Source organism: Spermophilus citellus (assembly GCF_964194105.1).
Source record: "Spermophilus citellus genome assembly, chromosome: 2".
NCBI classification, from domain to species: domain Eukaryota; kingdom Metazoa; phylum Chordata; class Mammalia; order Rodentia; family Sciuridae; genus Spermophilus; species Spermophilus citellus.
Genome location: NC_138183.1, coordinates 58,666,664 through 58,692,995, shown reverse-complemented (window position 1 = coordinate 58,692,995; position 26,332 = coordinate 58,666,664).

Genomic DNA, 26,332 nt, shown 5'->3' with positions numbered 1-26,332 from the left:
AAATATATACTATCCCTGCTTTTGATATTGAGATCAATATCTACATTTTTGGCAAAGACTAAAAAATAAAATGGAAAATTACTAAAATTATCTGGATCTTTTTTATGAGTCATTATATCCTTCTATCTTGGGTACACATGGTTCTTCACAGTTTACATAAGTTCTAAATATAAGAAAAAGGCTCAAGAGCCTATGAAATTCCAAAGTTTTAAAAATGATCTATAATGTCCAAATATCCTACCTCCAGGCAAGTGTTAAATGCATTACTTATAATACATTTGTCTATAAGTACCAGAATATTCAACTCCAGTGGCTTGTATAAATAATAGTTCATTTCTCTCCTCCCTTTTCTTCCCTAAATGAACAAATCTAGGTACACAGGTTTTGGGGTTTTTTTTATTTGTTGTTTTTATACATTACAGTAGGATTCATTTTGACATATTATAAATACATGGGATGCAACCCATCCCAATTTTGATCTATTCTTGTTGACCATGATGTGGAGTTACACTGGTCAGATATTCATATAAAAGATAGGAAAATTATTTCCAATTCATTCTACTGTCTTTCCTATTCCTACCGCCCTCCCTTCCCTTCATTTCCCTTTGTGTAATCCAATGAACTTCTAAGTTTCTCCTCCCTGTCATCCCTTGTTATGGGTTAGTATCCACATATCAGAGAGAACATTCGACCTTTGGTTTTTGGGGGACTGACTTATTTTACTTAGCATGAAATTCTCCAGTTTTATCCATTTACTGGCAAAAGCCATAAATTCATTCTTCTTTACGGCAAAGTAATTTACCCTTGTGTCTATATACCACATTTTCTTTACTGACTCATCTATTGAAGGGCACCTAGGTTGACTATTGTGAATTGAGCTGCTTGCTATAAACTTAATGTGGCTGTGTCACTGTAGTAGGCTGATTTTAAGTCCTTTGTGTATAAACCAAGGAGTAGGACAACTGGGTCAAATGGCGGTTCCATTCCAAGTTTTCTAAGGAATCTCCATACTTGTTTCCAGAGTGGGGGTTGTACCAGTTTGGAGTCCCACCAGCAATGTATGACTGAACATTTTCCCCCACATCTTCACCAACATTTACTATTACTTGTATTCTTGTTAATTGCCATTCTGACTAGCGTGAGATGGAATCTCAGTGTAGGTACAGAACTTCTGGAATTGCTAATCCCTACAGCATTTCCTTCTCTTGTGTTTCCTTCACACAAAATAGCCCCTGAAGATCCACCATGACCATTGGCGCTCAAGAAAGAATAGAAGTGGGAGAGTTGGGTGACAGATGATGCTTACATCAGAAAGCAAAAACTTTCTAAATCCTCCACAGACTTCCATTTACATGTCCCTAGCCAGAAAATATCACATAGGCAAACAATGTTGTGAGGGAAGGTGAAAATGAAAATGTTTTCTTTTTCTTCCTCCCATAATGTAGGCAAAGAAGTCACCTTAGAAAATGACTGTGATTAATTAGTCAACCTTATTTTAGTAAAGAAATTGGTTACTTAACTAATTAAATCTCAAAAACTATTTTAGTCCTTCTTCCTTTTATAAAGAAATGTATATTTTAGTATCATCCACATTTAATTACAGTTGTCATCATACAATAGAAATAGTTCAAATCAAAGCACTCCATACACTCAACCAATTAATAGCAGGAAATTCTGCTGGATTTGAATCATTGTTTAAAAAAAGATACATAACAAATATATAAGAAGTGAAAACAAGGTCAACTAGAATTCAAAACTATAAAAAGAAAATAATCTGTTTGGAAGCTATTATGTTAGGACACCTACATGTATTTATTCATTCAACTTATTTTATTGCCAATTCTTTTTCATTTTTAATTAAACTTTATTAATACATAACTGACATACAAATAACTGCACATACCTAAGGGAGATGATTTTATTGTTTTGAACATATTCAAACACTCATATTCCACCAGCATATTCCTTTGGGGTATTGTTTGGTTTTGACTTGGGGATAGGGGTTGTTTGCTTACTTGTTTCTGTGATAAAAACATTTAATATAAGATCTACCCTCTTAACAAATTTTGAAATCCACAATACTAAATTGTTAGGTACTGTGTTGCAAATCAGAACTCTAAAATGTATTTATCTAAGAGAACTGAAACTTTACACTTATTGAACAAGTCCTCATTTCTCCCAAACCATGGCAATTGCATTATGTTCTCTTCTCATGCCATTTTGACTATTTGAGAACCTAAGTGAAACCATAGGTATTCATCCTTTTGAGACTGGCTTAATTCACTCAGCCTGGTGTTCTCCAGTTTTAACAAGTGGCAGAATTGCCTCATTAAGGTTAAGATTCCTCTCTATCTATACATAGATAGAGATTCCTGTTTATGGACCTTGGGTTGTTTCCATCTCATGTCAATTGTACACAGTGCTGCAGTGAACCTAGGGAGGAGACAATGTCTTGTGATATTGAATTCAATTATTCTGAACATATGCTGAAAACCAAGATTTCTAGATCATATGGTAGGTCTATTTTTGGGTTGTCTGGTTTTTGTTTTTTTAGGGCATATTCATGCTTTCCATAGCTACTGCCCCATTTTGTATTCCTTACAACAATATACATGAGTTCCACTTTCCACACAATCTCATCAACATATTATCATTTTTTTTCTTTTAATAATAGCCATCTTAACAAGTACGCAATAACATCTCATTGTAGTTTTGATTTTCATTTCCATCTTTTTTCATAGTCATTGGCTATATTTATATTTTTTTTGGAGAAATGCTTGTGCAAATCTTTTACCAATTTTCCAATTAGACATTTGGGTTATTATTATGGTTATAGGGGTTCCTTATATACTTTTTAAAATTAGCACCTCATCAGATGCATGGTTTGCAAATATTTTTCTCACAGTCTATCAGGTGCCTTTACATTATGTTCATTGTTTCCTTTGTTGTGCAGAAACTTTTTAGTTTGGTGTAGTGCCACTTGTCCATTGGTGCTGTTGTTGTCTGTGCTTTGGTATAATATTCAAGAAATCATTGCCAGGACTAATGTCAAGAAACTTCTCCCCCTTTTGTTTTCATGTAGGAACTTCATAGTTTCTAGTATTAATCCATTTTAGTTGGTATTTTGTCTTAGTGTAATTAAGGGTCCAGTTTCTTTTTCTTTATTTTTTTTTAAACATAACAGATATCCAGTTTTCCCATTGTCATTTGTGGAAAAGACTTTCCTTTTCCCACTGGGTGCTCCTGGCACCCTGTTGAAGGTCAGTGGACTGCCTATTTCTGGGCTTTCTATTCCATCGGTGAGCGTGTGTTTTGCTAATATGGTACTGTTTTAATTATTAGAGGTTTGTAGTATAATTTAAAATTAGTAAGTGTAGTGCCTCTAGCTTTACTTTGCCTGTTCAAGACACACTGCTAATTATGTCTTTTGTGGTTCTAAGTGAACCTCAGGATTTTATTCCATTTTTGTGGGGAAAAACTATTGGAATTTTGATAGAGATTGCATTCAGTCTGCAAATTGTTTTGAGTGTATTAGACATTTTAACAATACTAAATATTCTAATCTTTGATTATGAAATATCTTTGCATTACTTGTGTCTTTGATTTCATGTTTTACTGTTTTCAGTGTGCACATCTATCACCTCCTTGGTTAAGTTTATGGCTAAGTATTTTTATGCTATTGTAAATGGGATTGCTTCCTCATTTCCATTTCAAATGGTTCATTGTTAGGAGATCTATATATAAATTCTGATTCTATTTCTCTAGTCATATATGTGATCATGGGGCTGATAGTTCTCTGATTTTTTATCAACTTTTCTAGATAGCACAGATAGTGATAATTTCTTCTTTGGACTATTACGATAATTTTGTAAAAAATGAACATCAAAAGTCTAACAGGCTAAAAGTCTAATATTTCTTTAAAAGTTCTCTTTTCCTATATAAGTAGAGTAAGTGAAGTGCTAAATATCAGAGTCTGTGGACATCATATTTTTTGTTACGGTTTTAGTTGTTCCTAGAGGCTAAGTGATTCTGAAGGCACAGAGAATCAGATTACCATTTATTTACAGTTGAAGCTAACCAACCTGAACTAATTGTAAATGCTTTTGACTTGTTAAACTGTTTCAAGAATCTAAACCAGAAATTGACACAAAGAGACAAAAATATAGCTTACAAGGGTATATTGAAACACAAAGGCACATCATTGTACTAATCTGGCAAAACACGATTCTTCTATTGAGAGTTGCAGGAGGTAGGAAATTGGATGACAAGCACCAGAGAGCACACTATATGGAATCAGAGACAACTCAAGATTTCAGAAGGTAAGAAGAACTTTCAGAAATAGGAACATCTGTGTGCATGCACATTTATCTAGATAAATGTCTCATGACTCAAATCAATTTGTAATTTGGCAAACTATCTAAACATTTTATCTTCCTCTGATAATGGCAGAGGAGAGTCTAGATTAATTCCAGCTACTGTTTTTGAGCTGAAGTTTTGTACATGTAAGGTTGGCAAGGAGAGATTAAAGTGGCTTTTAAAGTAGGATACAATGAATTTAATTACTACATTAAAAGTTACAAATAACATATAAATGTCTTTCAGTGAATTTTGTACCAGACACAGATTTCATAAAAACCAGCAGTAAATCCAATACATAAGCCAGGGAATAAAAGACTGCATTAATTTTTGGATTAAATAAACGGAGTATGAAAAGACTATCACAACCAGCTACATGACTAAGAGATGCAGAGAAAATAATATAACCATTACAAATTTGAAACAGATTCTGCTTGGAAGGAAATGAATCCTCCACATAGACATAGCTCCTCAAAAACAATAAGACTGACTGAAAGTAATCTCAGGCATCACTTCAATTAAAATGGGGAATTCATGGGCACTGTATTTCGTGAAGAAATACTTGAACCTAGTACAGAAACATCTAGAGCATATTATTGGTATTTGTGCTGTGAATTTGAAGCTGAAATCTTAGCATGTTTGCACAAGTGTGAGCATTACATTTGGAATTACTTTGTTTTAGGTAACTGATAGTTTTTACTTAAAACAGATTCAACTGGGTATACTGGAAACCACCAAAGTTATGAAGACATTATCAAACATATTATTTCCCATTCTAAATGATAAAGTCTGTAACATTTTTGCAATGGTTCCAACATTCCACTTGTTTACATGCCTTGCATCAAAGAATGGAAAACTGTCCTTTAATCTGAAATTGTCAGAAGCTGTACCACTTGCAGATTTGGAGCCTAATGTGCCACTCACTCATTCAACTGAGAGACCTCTATTAACTTCCCTTCCTAGAGTTCTATGCATTTGGTGAAAATGATATGTCTGTACAATTTGTATAGAAAATTGGGTCCTAAGTCAAGACACAATGAAGCCAGAAAATAATAAAGTTGAAATTCATTCTGGTGTTTTAAGTATGTCTTCTCCAGTAATAGACATATGTTAAATATGTTCATCCTGCAATAGTATAACTTGTACTAGAAATACTCACTAATAAATATACTATGAAAATTATCTTCTTCAACCATTTAGGCCAAGTTCTGGGTAGATCTATCTGTTAGGCTTGATATTTTTTGAGATAGGATCTCACTTAATTGCTAAATTACTTAGGCTGACCTTGAACTTGGAATTCACCTGCCTCAGCCTCTGAGGCACTGGGATTACAGATGTGCACCACACCTGGTTTAATTTACTTCTGAAAAGGGGGTAACAACTTGACAAAATATCCATACCCAAATTTTGATACAATTAAGACAAGACATAATGAATTACAAGGAAAAACATATTAACTGTTCTTTACTACACATACTTAAGGGAGAAGAAACAACTCCTTTTTAAAATATTGGTCCTGTCAGGCACAGGGGCCCTTGCCTGTAATCTCAGTGGCTGGGGAGGCTGAGGCAGGATGAATACAAGTTCAAAGCCAGCCTCAGAAACTTAGTGAAGTCTTTAGCAACTTAAAAAGACCCTATTTCAAAATAAAATATACAAAATAAAAAAGGTTTGGTATGTGGGTCAATGGTTAGGCACCCCTGGTTCAACCCCTAGTTCAAAAGACAAAAACAAAAAAAAATGGCCAGAATTACACAGACTGGTAGGATTCATTGTGACATTCATACATGAACACAACAAATTTGATCAATTTCATCTCCAGTACCTTCCAATGCCTTCCCTATTCCCTCCCCTGATTGCCTTCTTCCATATTGGTTTCTCTTCTATTTTCATGATATGCTTTTTATTCTTTTTTTTCTTTCTAGCTTCTACATACAAGAGAAAATATGATCTATGATTTCCTGAGTCTGACTTACTTCTCTTAACATGACGTTCTCCAGCCCTTTCTATTTTCCTACTAATAAAATAATCTCACACTTCTTCATGATTGAGTAAAACTCCATTATGCATATATACATAATTTCTTTATCCATTCTTTTGTTGATGGATACTAGACAGTTTCCATAACTTATATGGGTATGCATGTATCTCAACAGCATGCTGACTTTAATTCTTTTGGATAAGTTCCCTGGTATAACTCAATCATGTGGTGGCTCTTTTGAAGAACTTCCATATTAATTTGTATAGTGGCTATTCTAATTTACATTCCCACCAGCAATGCATAAGAAATTTTTTTCGATAAAATAATGATTCAGGGAGACTTTACAATGTCCCAAAGAAGCACTTCCCAAATTGCATTCCATTTATGAACACCAACTTGTGACATCCTCTAAGAATAAAATCCATAGTTAAATAAAATTTGTTGTATTTAACTTTCAAGCTTTTTGAAGAAACATTATTTTCTTGACAGGCTAAAACACACTTTACACACCCTGACTCTAGAAAATGGTGAACCATAAAATGGTGGGGGGAAGTGAACCTTTTGGGCATCTTATAAAATCATTTTATCTATCTATATTCTATCTATAAGTTTTAACTTTAATTAATTAAAAATCAATTAATTAATTCAAGTTAAAATTTATAATAAGTAAAAAATTATAATAAAAAATATTTATAATAAAATATTTCACACTATTTTATCAAACTATTAAATATTTGAGCATCTGTAGAAGCAGCAGGCTGTGTGGATTTCTGTTAACATTTGTGAACCAGTAGCATTGTACCTATGAAAAAGTTGAAGGCATTCCCACTATAAATCTTAAAATTAGTGTGCTGATGAATTACTGAGTAGAGTTCATCACTGAGTACAATTTTAGTTAAAAACAGAAATGATGGAATTGTATAGACCAAGTAATTTCATATCTAATCACTGTTACCAAAAACTTAGAATCATTATTAGCAATCTTTGCATTAAGTGATCAAAAATTGGTTTTGGAAGTAAACACTTTCATTTTCTTCTTCTAAACACTCCTGTGATAAGACTGGAATGTGCCAGGCTTAGCAAAGGATTCACCTCAATCAATACCACTGGAGCAAGAAGAAGATTGGTCCAGTGATTAATTTCATGTTGTACTCATGGGAATAAAACAGCTGAGTATATTTGTTGCTATAATCCCTTTTCCCAAATGTAATTACAAATGGAATTGATCAACTCAAGTGTTTCTACTGAGGCCAAAGTGGGCATATTAGAATTGGTAGGGTGTCTAATAATTTAGTACAGATCATCAGTCCTTGGGGCTACAGGGAATTGAATATTAGAATCTTATTTTAAAAGAAAACAATTTTTATTCCTCAAGTTCCTTCCCTCCTGTCAAGGTTAAACAACTTTCTCTGTGGCATCTTTGAAGATTCTCATGAAAAAGAGCTAAGAATTGGATATTTATCAGGAGCATGGTAGAGCTGGAAGAATAATAGGTTTTTGGAAATAGACTTTCTTAAAGATATTCCAGTTGTGATAAACTCACTTTCTTGGAGTATCAACTGCTGCATCTTTATCATGTGCATGATAGGTATCTTGCAGACTGTTATAAAGATTATACATGCTCATCCTTGTAAAGTAATCAGACATTTCCAGAAAAATGGCAATCAACTCATAAACCAGTTATTTAAATTTCAGACTTTATTTTTGCTGAGAAACTCCTATAGGAAGTGATGATAGAAATTTCATCTAATTTATATGCCTTATTGAGCAGTTATGAGACTTGACACCAACAAAGTATCCATTTCTTGTACATAACAATTGGGTAAGGTGGGCTTACATGGCAAGACAAATCAAGGGAAAATGTGACGGAAATGAACTAAAATTTGCTTAAGATGTCTACAATCTCTTTAGACACATACCTACAACAATATAATCTTAAATACTAAATCATACATCATTCTTCACTTATGAATATATTGAACCATAGCTCCAGAATAAAGAGCTCAAGTTAAGTATTTTTGTTAAGTGATATGAATTTTGTTAATTCAGAAACACGAAAAAGTTCCAACTTTCTTGACTTATCCATATTTTTGAAAACTTAAGGTTAGCCTATTTATTATTCCAATATACACACACATTGCATTTCATACTACTTTTCCCGTTCTGATTTATTACATTGACCTGAGTAGTTTCCTAAAAAAAAAAAAAAAGAAAAGAAAAAAACTCTGTGTATGTCTATGTGTGTCTGTGTTACACTTTCCCCAAGTTTTGAGGACTTGAAAATTCTATTATCCAATAGGATCAGGTTAGTATAGCCTATTGTGCTATGAATTTTCCAACAAGAAGCTTTACTGCATCATCCTACAAATACAAAAACCAATGAGCAGTTCCACTCTGATACAGCATGTTCTGCAATGTCTATTTCTATGCCACAGAAACCGACACATCTTTAACTGACACATTTTACATTTATTTTGTACTATCCAACAGTGTAGATATCTAATGGCTGAATAAAGTTGTACAGATGAGACATTATATTTGCTAGAAAGAACTGGGTGGTAAAAATCAAATTATACAAAAGCTCATAATGTCTACAAGAGAATAGTTGATACAATATAAAAAACTCAATAGGCAATTAAACAGTAGAAATACTTTGACCTTGTGAAGGACATTGTAAACTTCACTAAAACCGGATGAAGGATGAACCAACAAATATAGAAAGACTGTGCATGTGTCCTATCATGGTTACAGGGGATCTGAAGACAATGCCAGAGAATGCTGAGGAAGGAGAATCTGTATAATTATTCCATGATGGTCACTGAATTCATTCATTTTACTTTGAAATAAAAATATCATGTTAAAAACATGTGCTGTTTTCATGTATATCAATATTAGTCTTTATAATCAAAATTATATAAATCCATGTATCCTTCTTTATATTCAGAATTCCTCTGGTAATTACATAGTCATTTCTATCCTTTTGGCTAGAGACATGCAATCCAATTCATTATTATTTAATCTTGGTCTGAACTGACAAGTTACCATTTTCTTCTAAATCTTGAAAATATGAAAATTGCTCATGTAAAGAATGAAATCAGATAGAAACATGAGCAAACCATAAATACAGTACACAGATGTAATTATACATTTTCCAAAAGCCACACTAAAATAAGTCAAGAAATAGGTCATTTGCATAAATTTTGTTTAATCTAGCAATCTAAAATATCATCATTTCAATTTGCTAATATTCCAAACAATTTTTAAATATTGAGAATTTTACATTATGCTTTTTGTACTGTCTTAAAACTGATGTGTGTGTTCCACTATAGGGCAGCTTGAATAGAACCAGCCACATTTTGAATGCTCAGTAGCCTCATGAAGCCAGTAACTACCATATTGAATCACATAAATATAAATAAATGATTGAAGACAATTGCTCATTTTGGAAAAATACAGAAAATTAGGGGGAAAGGCCAGTCTTCAAAAATAGGGAACAATGAGTGCAGCAGAAATAAAATGTATGGTATTACTCTGAATAACAAACCTCAGACTAGCTCATATGATATTTAGACTTAAAAAAAAAGTTTGGTTTCTAGTGTTTCTCCAACAATGGAAGTATTTTCACTTATAAATGCAGGAGAAATTCAAACTAACATAACTATCTATTTTCCATGTAGAAAAAATAAATCCAAATTGAAAAGTTAGTTATGACTAAATCAAGCAAACTTACCACCAATCATAGCATTGCATAAGTTCTTCTACAAAATATGCCAAATATTTTACATCTTGTGTCTTAATGCTTTTATTAATCCAAGTAAATAACAACAATTAGAATCCTCATTTTGACAGATGACTAAACTGAGGCTTCGAGAGGTTTGGAAGATAGCCCAAAGACAAATGGATAGTAAGTGGTGGAGCCACACTCTGACACCATGGGCCACGTGCACTCGGAGCATTGAAGCACCTATAGCAGCCTTCTTACATAGACCCTACCTCCTAACCTCAACATAGACAGGAGCAATTTCAAGGTTGAAGTGTACTTCTACATCAACTATTTTTATGTTGCTCTGAGATGATTCTTAAAATAATCTATTCCAATTTTATGAAAACTTTACTCTTCTCCCCCACTTCTAGCATCTAATTCCACTTTATTTTTTTTTTCAGGGGGTGGGGGGTACCTGGGATTTAATTTATGGCCACTCCACCACTGAGCCACATCCCCAGCCCTATTTTGTATTTTATTTAGAGTCAGGATTTCACTGAGTTGTTTAGCACCTCCATGTTACTGAGGTTGTCTTTAAACTTGTGATCCTCCTGCCTAAGCCTCCCTTGTCCCTTCGATTACATGCGTACGCTGCTGTGCCAGGCTAGTTCCTCTTTAATTTTATCTCCAGGAGAAATGTAAAAAAAAATAAATAATTAAAAGACTGGGGGACTAAATTTGTACTATAAAGAATTTTTGTTTGGGTTGTATTACATTCAGGATATTTTTGCAGAAATTTTTCCTCTACTTTAAATATATGATCTTTGTTTTAAAGCCGAAGAAACATTCTCTACTCTGTATGACTGAGTTATTTACCCTGAGTGTTACCAGCATAACTTTCTTAAATTTAGCATCTGTTGTTTATAATCCCCGTTTGTAGACATCAGTTCTCAGGTGAGCCCACCTTCATGAGAACATTAGTAACCCTGTTCTTGCCTTCATTATCATCCCCATGGAGTGTTATAATTGTTTTTCTTTAATCTATCAAGTCAATCTGCAAGGTGCTGGCATCACATCCAGCAGTGTGGGAACACATCATTCCCTTTGAAACCCTTCTTTAATCATCCATTCCTTCTTTTCGTCTTCAGAATCTTACCCTGTGAGTTTTTTCAAAGTCAACCAGCATCCATGAGTTCTCTAATGCCGAATCTTTGTACCTTGATCCTGTGAAAAATGTGGAAAAAAAGAAGGCATAAGCATAGGCTTGAAAGGTGATTTTCACTTGGAACAGATTAAGAAGATTGAAAAATATAAACCTTTTCAGACAATGGTATGAATTGCTCTGAGACTTATCCAACAATTTGAAATGAATCATCTTACTACAATTACTCAAGCTACAGTAGTCGCACCCTCTTTACATTAACAGAACTCTGAAAAAGGTGTTGTGTCTTTGCTTCACTTTAGCCTTTCTTCTTATTGAAGTGCTGAGTGGAAATATTTAAAAGAATTTTATGCTTTCTGTTAGCATTTGTTGACATTTTCAATGTTTTGAAAAGGTATGCCTCTCTGCAAACATGCATAGATCCACATTACATATGCATCATTTGTTCATAACCTTGAGGAGACAACAGAGGCCTCTGAAACATTATCCAATTACACACCTGTATCTGATGATAACCCTTCAGTGTGTGCTTATTATGTAGAAAGAGGCTTTTAATGATGGCTATATTTTATTTCCCTTCAGATTCCTAAAATATAAAGCAAAGCCAAATCATAATGTAGATCTAAGAGAAAATCAACACTTGAGCCTTGCACTTCTGATAACCTTATCAGACACATTCACAACAAGACATTAGAGTGCAATAGATGGAGACACTTTCTGGTACTAAAATGAATTGCTCTATATTTCTCTTAAGCTCTTGTCATCTGTAATTCGTGTTAGTTGAATATTTTCTCTAACTCAAAGTCACATTCTACTTTGACAAATTGACTTGTGGGTGATTTCCTCATTCTGTGAACAATTATTCAACTCTGATTTTACTGTTACCTAAATAGGTCAGAACTTGTCTTTATTTTTGTTTCGCTTTCTCAAAGAAAAACAAAAAGGAATATAATTTCAGCCAACTTGCTTTTCATTAGCAAAATATGACATTACATTCTGTTTGGCTGATGAAAGGTAAACTAGGTTCATGATGGGGTTGCAGGTTGGGGATTTAGAGAATCTTTAAAGATTTAGTACTTTAATAGGGAGAGAATTAGTCTATAAAGCTGAAATAGGAAATTTATTCAGAATACATTTGCATCTGTTCCCTAAAACAGCATTTCTCACTATGATCTTTTCTCACTCTCATCTCTCTTAGGGAAAAAAAAAAGTTTTCTAACTGCAGAGAAGAAGGACATTAAATGAAGAAAAACATGCAAATGGTGATTTGGTATCTAATGGAACTGTAATCTGTTGGTTATTGAATAGGTGATTTTTTTTTTTTTTGCAAAGGGGTGCTAAAAAAATGATACTATGACAAGAGACTTCTGTTCTAAATCTGCACCCAACCTGGATTTGAGACGATGACCTTAATATTTGTGTCTGTTAGAAAATGTGCTCAGCAAGGTAAACCTCACAAATATCTTAAATAAATAGAATATATTCATCTTCCTTAGCAGAGTGTCCAGATTAGGTTATACGGGCTAAATATGGTATATCTATAATAATATCATGAGTCTTTGTTTTTATATGGATCTACCTGTTTTGTGTTTTGTTTTTGTTGTTTTGTTTTTTGCTTCACCATATGTTTATAAATACAGGTTGGGTGCAGATTTAGAACAGAAGTCTCTTGTCATAGTATCATTTTTTTTAGCACCACCTCGCCAAAAAAAATAAATAAATAAAATCACCTATTTGCTGCCATCATTAGTTATATGATATACCCCTAAGCATCATATCCATATTCTAACAAGAAGTTAAAAGGGTAGAAGGATCACAGAGTACATGGAATCTGCCCCTTTAAAAAACTTTCTGAGAAGCTCCATCAAACAGTATCCATATGTATCTCAATGACCCTATGCATTATTCAAGCTTATCTGGACCAATAGGATACACACACACACACACACACACACACACACACTCACACACACATTTATTTATATATATATACAAACACATATATATGTACAAAATCTAGATACATTTAAACACTCAGATACACATATTATACATTGTTTATTATATATATGAATATATATCCATAGATTTATAATATATACCTAGTATTGGCTCAGGTGATCACAAAGGCTGAGAAGTTCCATAAGCTTCAGTCTGTAAGTCAGAGATCCAAGTTAGAGAGCTAAAGACCCAATGATACCAATTCCATTCTAAATGCAAAGGCCTGCGAACCAGGAGCATCAAGAGCAAGAGAAGATCAATGTCTCAACTCAAGCAGTCAGACAAAGGAGGAGGGTAAAGCCAACCTTTTACCACCTTTTTGTTCTATTCAGGCCTTCAATGAGCTGGATGATGTCTATCCACAGACAGGAAGGCCATTTGCTTTACTTGAGTAAACAATCTAAATATTAATTTCTTTCATTAATACTCTCACAGGTATGCTCAGAATTAATATTTAATCAGATATCTGGGTATCCAATGATTCAGTCAAGCTGATATATAAAAATAATCATTACAGTGGGTCACACAGAGAAGATGAATCCTTGATTGATCTAGCTTCTATAATAAAAGAATATAAGATAAGAGGATGGCTTTTAGTGAATTTTAGTGGATTAAAATGACCATTGGTCATTTCTCATGGACAGGATCAGTACACTAAGTTCTGGATCTGAGCCAAGTTCAGTTTATTTCAGCTAGAATTGCTCCCATGTTTAAGGCTTCATTTCTGCCCCAGAAAGTTGCCCCAGACTTGTTCTTATGGCTTCTGGGAAGCAGTCTGAGGGAGAGAGAAAGAAGCAGCATAAAATATTTCTCAAAGCCTAGACTTGGACCTGGTACATTACTACTTCTGCCATGACAAATTACAAGACCAGCCTAAATTCATGAAGCAGGAAAATGGCCCCCACTTTTTCACCAGCAGAACTGTAAAGTTATATTGAGAAAAATGTGGATTTGGCAAGAAATTTTTTTCATTTAGTTTATTACCTATATAAACAAAGGACAAGTATTCCAACTACAGGATCTAGTGTATGTCACAAACTCATTGTGTAAACTCAACTGGCTCATAAAAAATTCAATCTTAGTCTCATTGCTCATTTAATGAAAAAAAGAACCCTACTTCACCTTTCTTGTGAGCTAGTTATAAATAAGGCATAGATGGAAGAATACCATAAAAACTAAAAAATAATACTACTATACAGTTAAGGAAGAATTAATGAGTAGGAGTTAGCTTCCATGTGTGACTGATTACCTAGGGAACTTGTAAAATATAGCAAAAAGCACTCAAAAAAAAAACAAAAGCTTATGCTAACATATCTTTTTTTGCTTTAAAATATTCAGTTCTATGAAAAACAATTCTATTTCAAGAAACAGAAATAAATTATATAGGTCAAATAGTTCTCAAAATGGCATGCTAATGAATTACTTGAAAGTCTTGTCAAAACTCAGTCTACTGGACCTCAAAGAGTTTTGGATTCAGAAGGTCTGGTTTGGGATATAAAATTTTGCCTTTCTAAAAAGTTCCTACCCTCTAGTTTCCCTTCAGATTGTATGAATCTTTTACTAAAACGTTCCTAAAAATTGATAACGTTGCTGTTCTGGGAACCACTTTTGAGAATGAAGAACATGTCTGTTTCATTGAGACTGCACTGAAATCATTCACTTGAGCATGATTCTTATCCTCACTCAGGGACCAGCGTTGACAGTTTACTCCACATGTAGGGAAGGAGGAAAGATGGAGAACTGCACACTGGCTCAGGACTAAGAGTAGCAAGAGATATTTTTTCTCATTCAATATTGGTCAAAGCAAGCTATAAAGCCCGATCTAATTACAAAGCAGTAACAATGTAAAATCCTTTCTTCCTTGAGAAGAAAAATATTGGTTAAAGAAAACAGTGATATCTACTAGAAAAATCCAAGTAGACTCTGTAGCTAAATGGTAATGGTAGTGGAGACACAGGGGACAAATTATCTCAAGATTCAGAGTTTGTCTTATTGGGAACAATTGAGTCACTGACAGAAATAAAAGTTAGAAGTTTCTTCTAATTGAAGATAAATTCAATGCAAGTTATCCTGGATTTCAAGCAGCACATTTACAGAAAACTAAGTGAACATGTTCATCAGGATCTTGGAGTTACAGTCCTGGAGAGGGAGTGTATAGAGATACAGAATTGAGTCACTGGAACTTAAAATATAGTTTAAGTAAAAAATAATGGATTAAGTGTCTGAATATGAAAATAGTGGAAGATACCTGGGAAAGAGCTCAGGACTGATTTATTTATTGTGCTGGTGGTGGTGGTGCTGGGGATCAAACCTCAGGGCCTCACACATGCTAGGCAAGCACCCTACCACTGAGTTATATCCCCAGCCCAGAACTAAAATGTGATCGCTCTTCACAGTATAGGAAATTAGAAGCAACATGAGAACCAGTAAGGAAGTCCAAAAACAAAAAGCAAAAGAGGCTCCATAGAAGCCAAAGTTAAAGAGTTTCAGAAGAGAAGACTATAAGTACTCACTGGTTGGATACTGAGATCTGAGAGATAGTACTTATATTTGTCAGTGAAATAATAACTAGCAATCATTGATAGAAGTTTCAATATATGACTAAAATAAAAATATGAGTATAAAATAATTTAAGAGATAGGAAAAATTTTTTCTTCATAGAGAAATTTATTGTTTTTACCCAACATAGTTCACAGTCATAGTAAGCATCCTCCTGAATGAGGATGAATTGTAAAAATTAATGAGTCCTTTACAAGTTTCTATGAGGTAGTTTACTTTATTATTCTCACATTTCTGAATGCCAATGGTTATAATATTTTATTATAAAGTTGAACATAATATTGCTATTAATTAAGAAAGTGTTCTTAACAATGTCTTCACTTTCAGAAAGAGAAACACAAGGTAAACCAATAATCCATATTATTAATCCACTAACACCATACACACACACACACACACACACACACACACACACAGTAGTTGGACAAGAAATGCAGCCAAGGGTCTTTTATTCTTACTCTAATATTTTACCAGATGGCCTTACTTTACAGTAACTTTCATTGTATTATTTATCTGTATACCCACCAAAAAATCTCAATATGTTACAACAAACATTGTTTTCTCATTCTCGCATCTGTAGACTGGTTGAGGTGTAATCGAATTAGGCTGCACTTACTTGGGGTCCATAACAAGATATGGATTCTGTATGGGGTTTTTCCATGTGTGTCTTATCCTCCTTAGACATGAGCCATATTTTTCTGGTAGTGAGGGGAAAAGCACAAAATCACAAATGTGAATTCACATTTCTAGCCCCTGCTTATGTCAGGTCCCTTGTTCCATTTGCCAAAGCTAGCATGTTACTCAGCCCAACTGTAATGTGATGAGGAAGTAATTAGCTCTTCTAGTCGAAAGACTCATAAAGACCCATTGCAGGGATGAGGGACACTGGTATGCTGGAGCCCGCTTGTTCCAACGCATGAAAGCCCATCTCAGTAATGCATTCAGTGATATCATATTAATAGACCCAAACTTACCATGATAAGATTATTTACACCATGCCTATCAACAAATGCTAAAAACAATCAGGAAGTTTGTATATTTGTTTATTTTTGAAACATTTAATGCATTTTACCACACATTATATTGATAATCCACATATCTTATTACTAAGGTCAAAATACTGTGTTATTAGCATGTTAGGAAACAGTGATGAGGAAGATATTGGTGCTCTGTTTTTGTGTTTTTCACCAGCAAAAGTAGACAGATAGCCAAGTCATTCTAAAAAGTGTTGTGATAGGCAAAATATGTATGGTACATGACCTGGAGGAAAAGAAAATATTTTTCTACTAACTCCTCAAAATGTTAAAACAAGATCTGAATCACACATAGTTCTGAAACATTGAAAGTTCAGATGTAATAGAAGAGATATGTTGGCATTTCTGTACACAGTTCTCCATGCTACTGTGACCCTTGATAGCAAGTTTAATCATCCATGACTATCAGTCATCACAATAAGCACTAACAACACAGCTAACAATGAAATAGCAAGAAATTATAATTTAATTAGTCTTTATTAAAAATAAGTGATTGAATGATTCCAGCTGGATTGCTTTCATTGTATTCTTGTATGATGTTTTAGCTAAAAATACTATTGCTATCCTTTTTTAGATTAAAAAAAACTTTTAAATGTTTCCACCTTATATATGTTCTTCCTATTCCTACTTAACCCATAAGGGCCTGGAGTGCATTATCCTTCTTGCTTTAAGATATCCTGTTATGAGCCAGTTATTTAGGAATTTCAATTTATAAGGTTTGACAACATTGTAATTGATTGCAATAATAAAGTCCTTACCAAAAGCTGAATTACTTTAAGGGAATTTGCCTTGTTTTCTTAAGTGTTTTGCAAGTATGATAAGTAGGTTGCAGTGCTTTTGCTGACACAAGTGCACAAGAGATATATGATCTCTTTTAGCACACATAGTGACAAAAGATCAAGCTGTTGGGCTGCAGGCTACAACAAATTGAATATATTGAATTTCAACTGTGGTTTAATGCGGTCTTAGTTTTAATGTTACAGTCCATCCAAGTGATACCTTTGCACACTAGTGCCATAACTGCATCCACATGACTGATCCATGGAGAAGTGGTGTTTCATTATTTTAAGCAGGCATACATGGTTTCAATGCAATGAGCCTTAGTTTATTTGCATTACAAATTAATGGTAGGATTTACATAATTAATATCTTGCTTGAACTACTTTATTATATATCTGTACTAAAACTTCATAACACAGTTTTCTATACTAAACAAAATGGAATCTCATTTCAATTATAGCAGTGAGTTTTCAAGTCAGGCAAGTAAAGCAATGATTACTGAGGCATTTAGATATATTAAGATTTTCCTAAAATGAGAGATGCCAATGTATTTTTTCCCTTCAATTCTAGTATTGTATTTGAAATGAAAAAACTATAGTTTGAATCTTCAGTCTCCTCCAAAGTCCCATGTTCTAAAAGGATTGCTTCCCAGCCTGTTGCACTATTGGGTATGATGGAACTTTTGGTGCAGTGTATGGTGGAAAGAATTGAGGTCATTAGAACATGCCCTTGAATTGGGATATTGGGACTCTGGTGCTCTCTATCTATCTCTATCTCTATCTCTATCTCTATCTCTATCTCTATCTCTATCTCTATCTCTATCTCTATCTCTATCTCTCTTGCTCTACTCCTCTCTCACTCTCTGCTTTCCAGCCACCATGAGGTAAAACGCTCCATGGCCAGATACTCTGCTGTATTACCTTAGATCCCATATGTCAATCCAAGTAAACATAAAGAGAAACTTCCAAAACCATAAGCTCAAATGAATCTTTCCTCCATATAAATTGATTGTCTCAGGTATTTTGTCACAGGGACAAAAATCTAACTCTGATCAAATATTACTAATTGACCTTGAGTGATAGCTTTATAATCTGATGCAGAATAGCAATTATTTTTTACTGATAATCTTTTTCATCGGAGAATAGAAGAGAGAATTTATTTTACTAACAACTACTCCTGGATTGAAAATAATAAATTCCATCTAAAACTAGGGTTCTTTTAATTATTAAGGAAGTTTAAGAAGATTGTAAGTGCACAAGATATAAAATCAGTGAATATTTTCTATATCTGCCTGCTAATCAGAGAAAATGTAGTATTTTATAGCAATAGTGGCACTAATCTTCCAACAGCTTTCCTTAAAAGAATCTCCCTTTTAAGGAAAAATTTTATAATTCAAATTTCAGCACCTAATTTTTATGCATAAGACTATCTTTTTAAAAACATGTATTTTAAGTTCTTTACACACTTTATATCTATAACACATGACAGTAAGGATAAAAACTCATAATCTAGAATTCAGCATTTTTATTCACTAAAATGAGCTTCTTACTAAGGTGTTCTAATCTCATGCCTGTAGAAGTACAGGAAAAGACAATTAAATCACTTATTTTGATGTTTGAAGTTAGTATTTTTAATTCAGTTGCAGCAATGTACTAGATAATTTATTAGTTTCTTTCCCACTCTGATATTTTATGATTTTACAAAATGTTCACTTATCAAAAAGTAGACACATTAAAAACCAATCATTCAGATACACACTTCAAGTGTTTAAAGAATATGCACAGTATCAGATTACTTTGATAATTAATTATCCCATTTAGTAAAGTTAATCTCTTGAGAAGTTTCCTGTTCCATCTACTTGATTATAGCAAAGACAGCATTGTGGGGTAGTGTACTATCCAGTTACGTTAGGGCAGTGGGATAAGTTGCTGAGAGACCAAAAATGTCACCCAGAGATGCAGTATGGGACATAAAGTTTATTGAAAAATGCCTATGGGGAAGATGATTGGCAATGGGCAGGACAGACACTTTGCCAGAAAGCCCAGTGATGATGGTCTAGACAGGGGCTTCACCAGGAAGGCCAGTGGTAATGGGCTGAACAGGAGTACATCCATTGAATAAGGTGCCTCCAGTGCTTTGTCAGAAAACAGTGATTCCCCTCTCACAATAATGTGTCCAGTAGCAAGTGGCTGTACAAAAACTTCCCCCTTCATGTTGTTTGGTTCTGCATCAGCTACCACAGGCATGGAGATTTTTATAGATTAAGGTTACAAAAGCAGTCACATCATCAGTTTAGCTTGGTTTGTTCCATTGTGTGCATTCCAAAGAACTAGCTTTGAGGGCAAGAAAGCAGCTTTCTACAAATAACACTAGCTTGCCCTAATTCTGGCATATTTTGGGGTACATTCTGGCCCAGACTCACTCATGTTCCCTTAAAATTGGCTAAGTTTTTGAGAATGGAGCAGGGCATTTCAGGTATATGGTGTTTTACTGTCCTCCCTTTCTCCAAGGATGGCACCAGAAAAAAAAAAAAAAATCATGAGTCAATGTCAGCATACAGGAACATTTCTATTCATGTTTTAACTTGCAAACTTTGATTATTTTCACTTCTTTAATCAATGACTCTGCAGTACACATAAAAAAGCAAATGAATCCTATTATGGATGATACCCATAGTATATAAAAGACAAAATAAAGGTTCATAACAACATTCTTAGGGCAAAATATTGGAGAACAATAAGTAAGTTAGAACTTAGTTAAATTTAAATTTATATAGAAAGCAATGGAGGAAGTTTTCTAGGGTATGATAATGTTCTAAATCTTGGTAGAAATTTGGATAATATATTGAATTCTACTTTATGGTAGACAAACAGCGATTTATCGGTGTTTTAAGGGATTTATATCTGCCTTTTAAAACCTGTAATGAAATAAAATGGCTTGATGGATGAATAAAAGGTTAGAGAAATATATATATTTATGTATAAAATTTATATATATGCATATACATATGTATATGTGTATATATATATAATGAAGTAAATATAGGCAGATGTTAATTGTAGGCTCTAGATTATGTGTATGCAGTATTTATTGTATGATCCTTTCAAATTTTCATTATGTTTTAAGGTATTCCTAATAAAATGTGAAAAATATCTATGCATTTGGACTTAAAAATATTGTGCAATATTTGACATATAGTAGTATCCTAATCATTTTAGATAGAATAAATTGTCAAATAATTACATAAAAATTAAGTTTAGTAAATAAAAAACAATGGGGAAAAATCTTAATATCAGATTTTTAAAAATATTCTAAGGTTTTAGATAACGTTGCTTATTTTCCCAGTAATGTGCAATGGACATGAAGAAATCAAATATGATTACAGATAATATAATAAACGCAATGTTCAAATCAAGGAGGTAATAGAGCCATTTTGTCCTGGTCTGAGAATTTCTAAATTATTGCAACATGTTCCAGATACTCTCTTTAACAAATATATTACAAAAAGAAGAATGTATGAAGAAAAATGACTAGGAAATAGCAAGCTCTGATAATCATGCCATATAAGAAACAGTTAAAAGAACTAGAGGTCTTTCCAGTGGGAAAAGGAAAACTAAATGAAGAACTTTGTAATGTATTAATTTTTATCATCCACATTGCTTAACCTTTTTCACATCCTAATTTCAGCTTAGTTTTCACCTCTTGTAGGATGCTTTATCCTACAGTCACAATTTAATTGATATCTTTATTCTCTGAACCTTTGTTCAAATAGATATTTATTTTATTTTATTCTTTTAGTACCTGGCACCTGGGACCTTACAACAATTGCTCTTGTTCTTGAACTTACCTTTACCTATTCTTACACATGCATGTACACACATGAGATGCACACACACACACACACACACACACACACACACACACACACACAGTCTCAATACTCAACCAGAACATAGGCCTCATGAATTTTATGCATCTTTGTACTCCCAGACCTCAGCACGCTCATTCATATATTTTATAAATATATATTGAAAAATCATTTTGTGCTAAGCCCTGTGCTGAGATGGGACTTAAGTTTATCTTAACACTGAATCTATTCATAAACAGCATATGATCTAAAACTAGATATATTATGCAAGCATTGTAGTCAGTACAATGTTGGGCATAAACAAGATATTATAGAAAACCATGTGAAGAGTTCATCTAGCCCAAATTGAAACAGGAATGAGAGGAGTAGAGACATAAACAAGTCTCCAAGGATGGATGAACATTACCATTAGTATGCATGTGATTAAGACAGAGTTACATCATGGAGGAAAAACAGGAAGAACTATATCTTAGGAGGTCTCATAGGTAGAGATCACTGTATTGGAAAATCATGTAGGGAGAGAGGGTCACAATGCATAGGATGCATTTCTATTGGGCACTTTTTTTTGTTTTCTGCTAAATGAATATTTGGTTTGATAGTAGCATTTTTGTATTAAATAACTACTAAGATTTCATGCAACCAACTGCTCTAAATTAGAACATTTCATCACCTAGGTGAATTTTGGGATACAACTTAAGCTCTCTCCTATGAATATAACCAATTCTAGATATTGAAGATGGTTATAATGGTTATATGAAGGGGGGAAAGGCATTTTTTTCTGAAGCAGAATCATTAATCTAATAAGTAAATCTAGTAGTTGCAGTCTCTACAACACAAAACTAAACACTAAACTAAAACACAACATAGTCACTAATACTATTTACCTACAGGCAGACTGGTTGTCTTTTTAGTAATCTGAAAACACTATAGAAGTTCTTAACCTGCAATTCATAGACTCCAAATTTTAAGAGGTCTAAACACTTAAATTGGAAAAATTAAGATATTTTCTAAACTGTCCTTGGAAGTTAGCACTTCTTTTCACTATAAAAAAGGACAACAAACCACAGTAGTATTGGCAGCACCTATGACTTGTCCTCAGTCCAAATCTCTGATATTTTCATATCACATTGAAGTTGTTACAAATGCATGAGTGTTTATTAAACAAAGACTTTGCAATGAGAGTAAATAGTAGAATGATTGCCAGAATCTTCTTAATGTGAAAATAAAGACATGTTCATTTCTGTGCCATACATAAACTTATTAAATTGTTTTGATAATCACAAGGCCTATAATTTTTAAACTTTGAAATCCTATATATCATTTAATATATTTAAAATATTCTTCTAAGAAGTTATCCACAAGTTTAATCAAGATTATCAACACAAATAAATGATTTTTTAAAATAATAGGAATTACAAGATTTCTGATTAGTAATGAAGTTGACATTTTTGTTTGTATTGATTTGGGGTTTTTGTTTATTGGTTCTTTCCTCACTCTGGGGCTCTCTTTCAAAAACATTTTATAGACTGTTTTGTTACGCCAATTATACATTAAATAATGTTTTTTTTACATTTTTATTATTTATGAACTTCTATCTTTATCAGTCTAAAAAGTATTTGCAAGTGGGACAACAATCGTTAGTTATATTTTCCAACTTTTTGGGTATAGAAACAAGTTGAATATAATGTAACATGCTTTTTTTCCGTCAAACCCACCTTGACCCATCTCTACTGAGACATTGAAACTCTCAAGCCATCCATACCCTTCTTGAACACATTTGCTTATATATCTTTCTTCTAACGTTATTTGTTGTTATTTTCTCCACTTTTAACTGGAGCCTTAATGTGAGAGTATTTGAGTGCTGGCTTTCCAAAGATTCCTCTTGGTTGTCCTTGGCTTTGGGTTGACCAGATGCTGGTTCACTGAAGAGGTGGCCATCAGAAGTCTGAATAACAGCAATGTCACTGCCAGCCCCAGGTGATGGAAATGCTCTTGGAAGCATTTTATAGCCCTCTGATCCATTTCCTTCTGCTCACAGTAAGATTGCCTTGGGCTTAGCATGAAGACAGTCCTAGTGCCTTGCTGACTTTAAAGGCCTTCCATCCTCCATGGATAAAAAAGTGTGGATAATATTAGTAGTGCCTTTGGTGCCTCTATAGGCACATCCATCCCCATTTAAATACACATTTTTATGTTTAGCCATTTATTCCTAGCTGTGAAATATTGCAACAGCTTAACCATTAGCATACTAATCCAGGCCTGAGGTCTGGAGAGATTTATGTTGAACATTTTTGATGCCATTAATCACACTATGTGTGAAGCTGAGTAAGACTTTCTTCTGAATCAGAGGAATACCAGATTCATGCCCCACTGACTGCTCTGCTAAAAATCTAACTATTTTAACTACAGTGATAGTTTGGTGTTTAAAAAAAAATATGTTTAGCTGATGATGTCAGTTGGACATTTGAAAATATAAATTACAGCTATAGCATCGACAAGAAACAGTGTAAAAACCTGGCTCTGTCATTTACCAGCTATGTGACCTTGAATAAGGACTTAACTTCACTTAGCCTTAGTTCATGAACTATAAAATAATTAACAGTATGAATATTAAATGAAGGAATATTGAATGAAAATTAAATGCAGAAATTAATATGAAGCCTGTTATGTTGTCACACTGAATGAAAGAAGGCTATCATGATGATGATTATCAATAATGAACACAGTAGTATAAGCTCTCCCAACCCAGATTGAGCTGAAGAAAATAGAGAATTTGTTGTCAGAGATGGAAAGAACATCTGAGCTCATCTAGTCCACCTATCTTACCTTCCTACCTACCTTCCAATCTCACAAAGTAAGAAAGAGCCTCTGAGAGATTAAGGTGTTTAACCAAGGTCAGTTGGTTATTCATCTAACAGAAAAGCTAAGGCAAGATCTATTTCTATTGTTCAAATATTAAGACCTAAGCTTTGTGACACAATGCCAAGGAGTCAAGGCAGGGCATTTTATCATAAAGTAGAAAATCTCCATCTCCTCTGTACAAAGAAAAAATTCTGGGAGTTATAAGAGCAATGAGGCCATAAAAGAAAATAGCTCCATCTCTGCATGGCAAAGCTACCCCTCAGAGTATTTTACTTTTGTGGACTATACAAACACAGAGGAACTTGCTTTCAAATATGCCTTTTTTTCACATAGCATAAGGACATGGACTAGATTAAGATTAATATCATCATGGATTTTAATATCAGTCTTTTTCCAACTATAAGGCTTCTCTCATTCCCTACGGTATCTCCATCTGCTTTGTTCTGTCTTCTACCAGCAAGCTTTTTACCAACTTGAATCCACTCCCTGTTCATATCCCTGCACTGCATATCAAATACTCAGTAGCAACTGAAAGGTCGGTGTTAGTCTACTGTCACCATGACAAAATACCTTAGGAAAGCAACTTAGAAGAGGAAACATTGATTTTGGCTCATGGTTTCAGAGGTATCAGTCCATAATTAGCTGCATTCATTGCTTTTAGACCTATAGCAAAATATCCTGGCTGAAGGGTTAGGTAGAAGAAAGCTGCTCACTCCCTGAAGGAGGAAGTAGCAACTAAGAGAGAGGGGGACATGCACAAACAAGATGCACCTTTCAAAGGCATACCTCTAGTGAGTGATCCACTTTCTCCATCTGGTCCCACGTCCACAGTTAATTCATATATGAACTCAAGAGTGGATGTATCTATTGATGAGATTAGCTCCCTCCTGATGCAATCACTTCCTAAAGTTCCACCTCTGACCTTTGCTATATTGGGGACCAAGCCTTTAACACCTGAGCCTTTAGGAGGCATTTCATTTCCAAAGCATAGCAAGGTGGCTTTCTGTCTTCCTGCAGGTCTTTCTGCCCAGGTCAGATTATGAGATCTGAAAATATATTTTCTTTATTCTTTGCATAGTTCTTAAAAACAAGTATTCACTGAATCATATGCACTCTCAGATCTACAGCCATAAAAAAATGAGCAAATTAGATCATGCCACTTCACTTTTTGAAATCCGTCACTTCACTCTGTCCTTAGAAGACACAACAGCCTATCATCTACTACACTGTTGGCAGCACACTAACCTCTTCCTATCTCCCAGCCTCAACTCTCAACACTCACTCTTAACTCCATAGCCACCGTCTCATTGCCTTGAGATGATGGCTATCATCTTTGCAGACTTGCAATGCTTGTCTCTCTGCTAGGATTCTTTTCCCTTTCCCTCATCATTCTGTCTCAGACTCATCCTTTATGTCTCAACATAATGGCTCTCTCTCTCAGACTCTTTGTTATACACTAAAGTTTCTTTTATTTTTAATTGACACTGGTTTTCTTTATAAATTTTGTTTTTCTGATACCAAGGACTGAACCCAGGGGGACTTAAACATTGAGCCAGCCCATTTTTAAATTTTATTTAGATACAAAATCTCTCTAAGTTGCTTTAGGGCCTTGCTAAGATGCTGAGGCTGGCTTTGAACTTGGATCCTTCTGCCTCAGCCTCTAGAACCACTGGGATTATAAGCATGTGCCATCATTCCTGGCAGATTTTCTTTATTTTTTTTCTTTTTTTTTTTTTTAAAGAGAGAGTGAGAGAGGGGAGGGAGGGAGGGAGGGAGGGAGAGAGAGAGAGAGAGAGAATTTTTAATATTTATTTTTTAGTTCTCGGCGGACACAACATCTTTGTTGGTATGTGGTGCTGAGGATCGAACCCTGGCCGCACGCATGCGAGGCGAGCGCGTTACCGCTTGAGCCACATCCCCAGCCCCCCTGGCAGGTTTTCTTTGGAATTTTAGGATGTCAGCATGGTGTCATGTCTTCTTTCTTGCCACGGTTTCTAGCCCAGTTGTTACAATCCTTACTGATCTG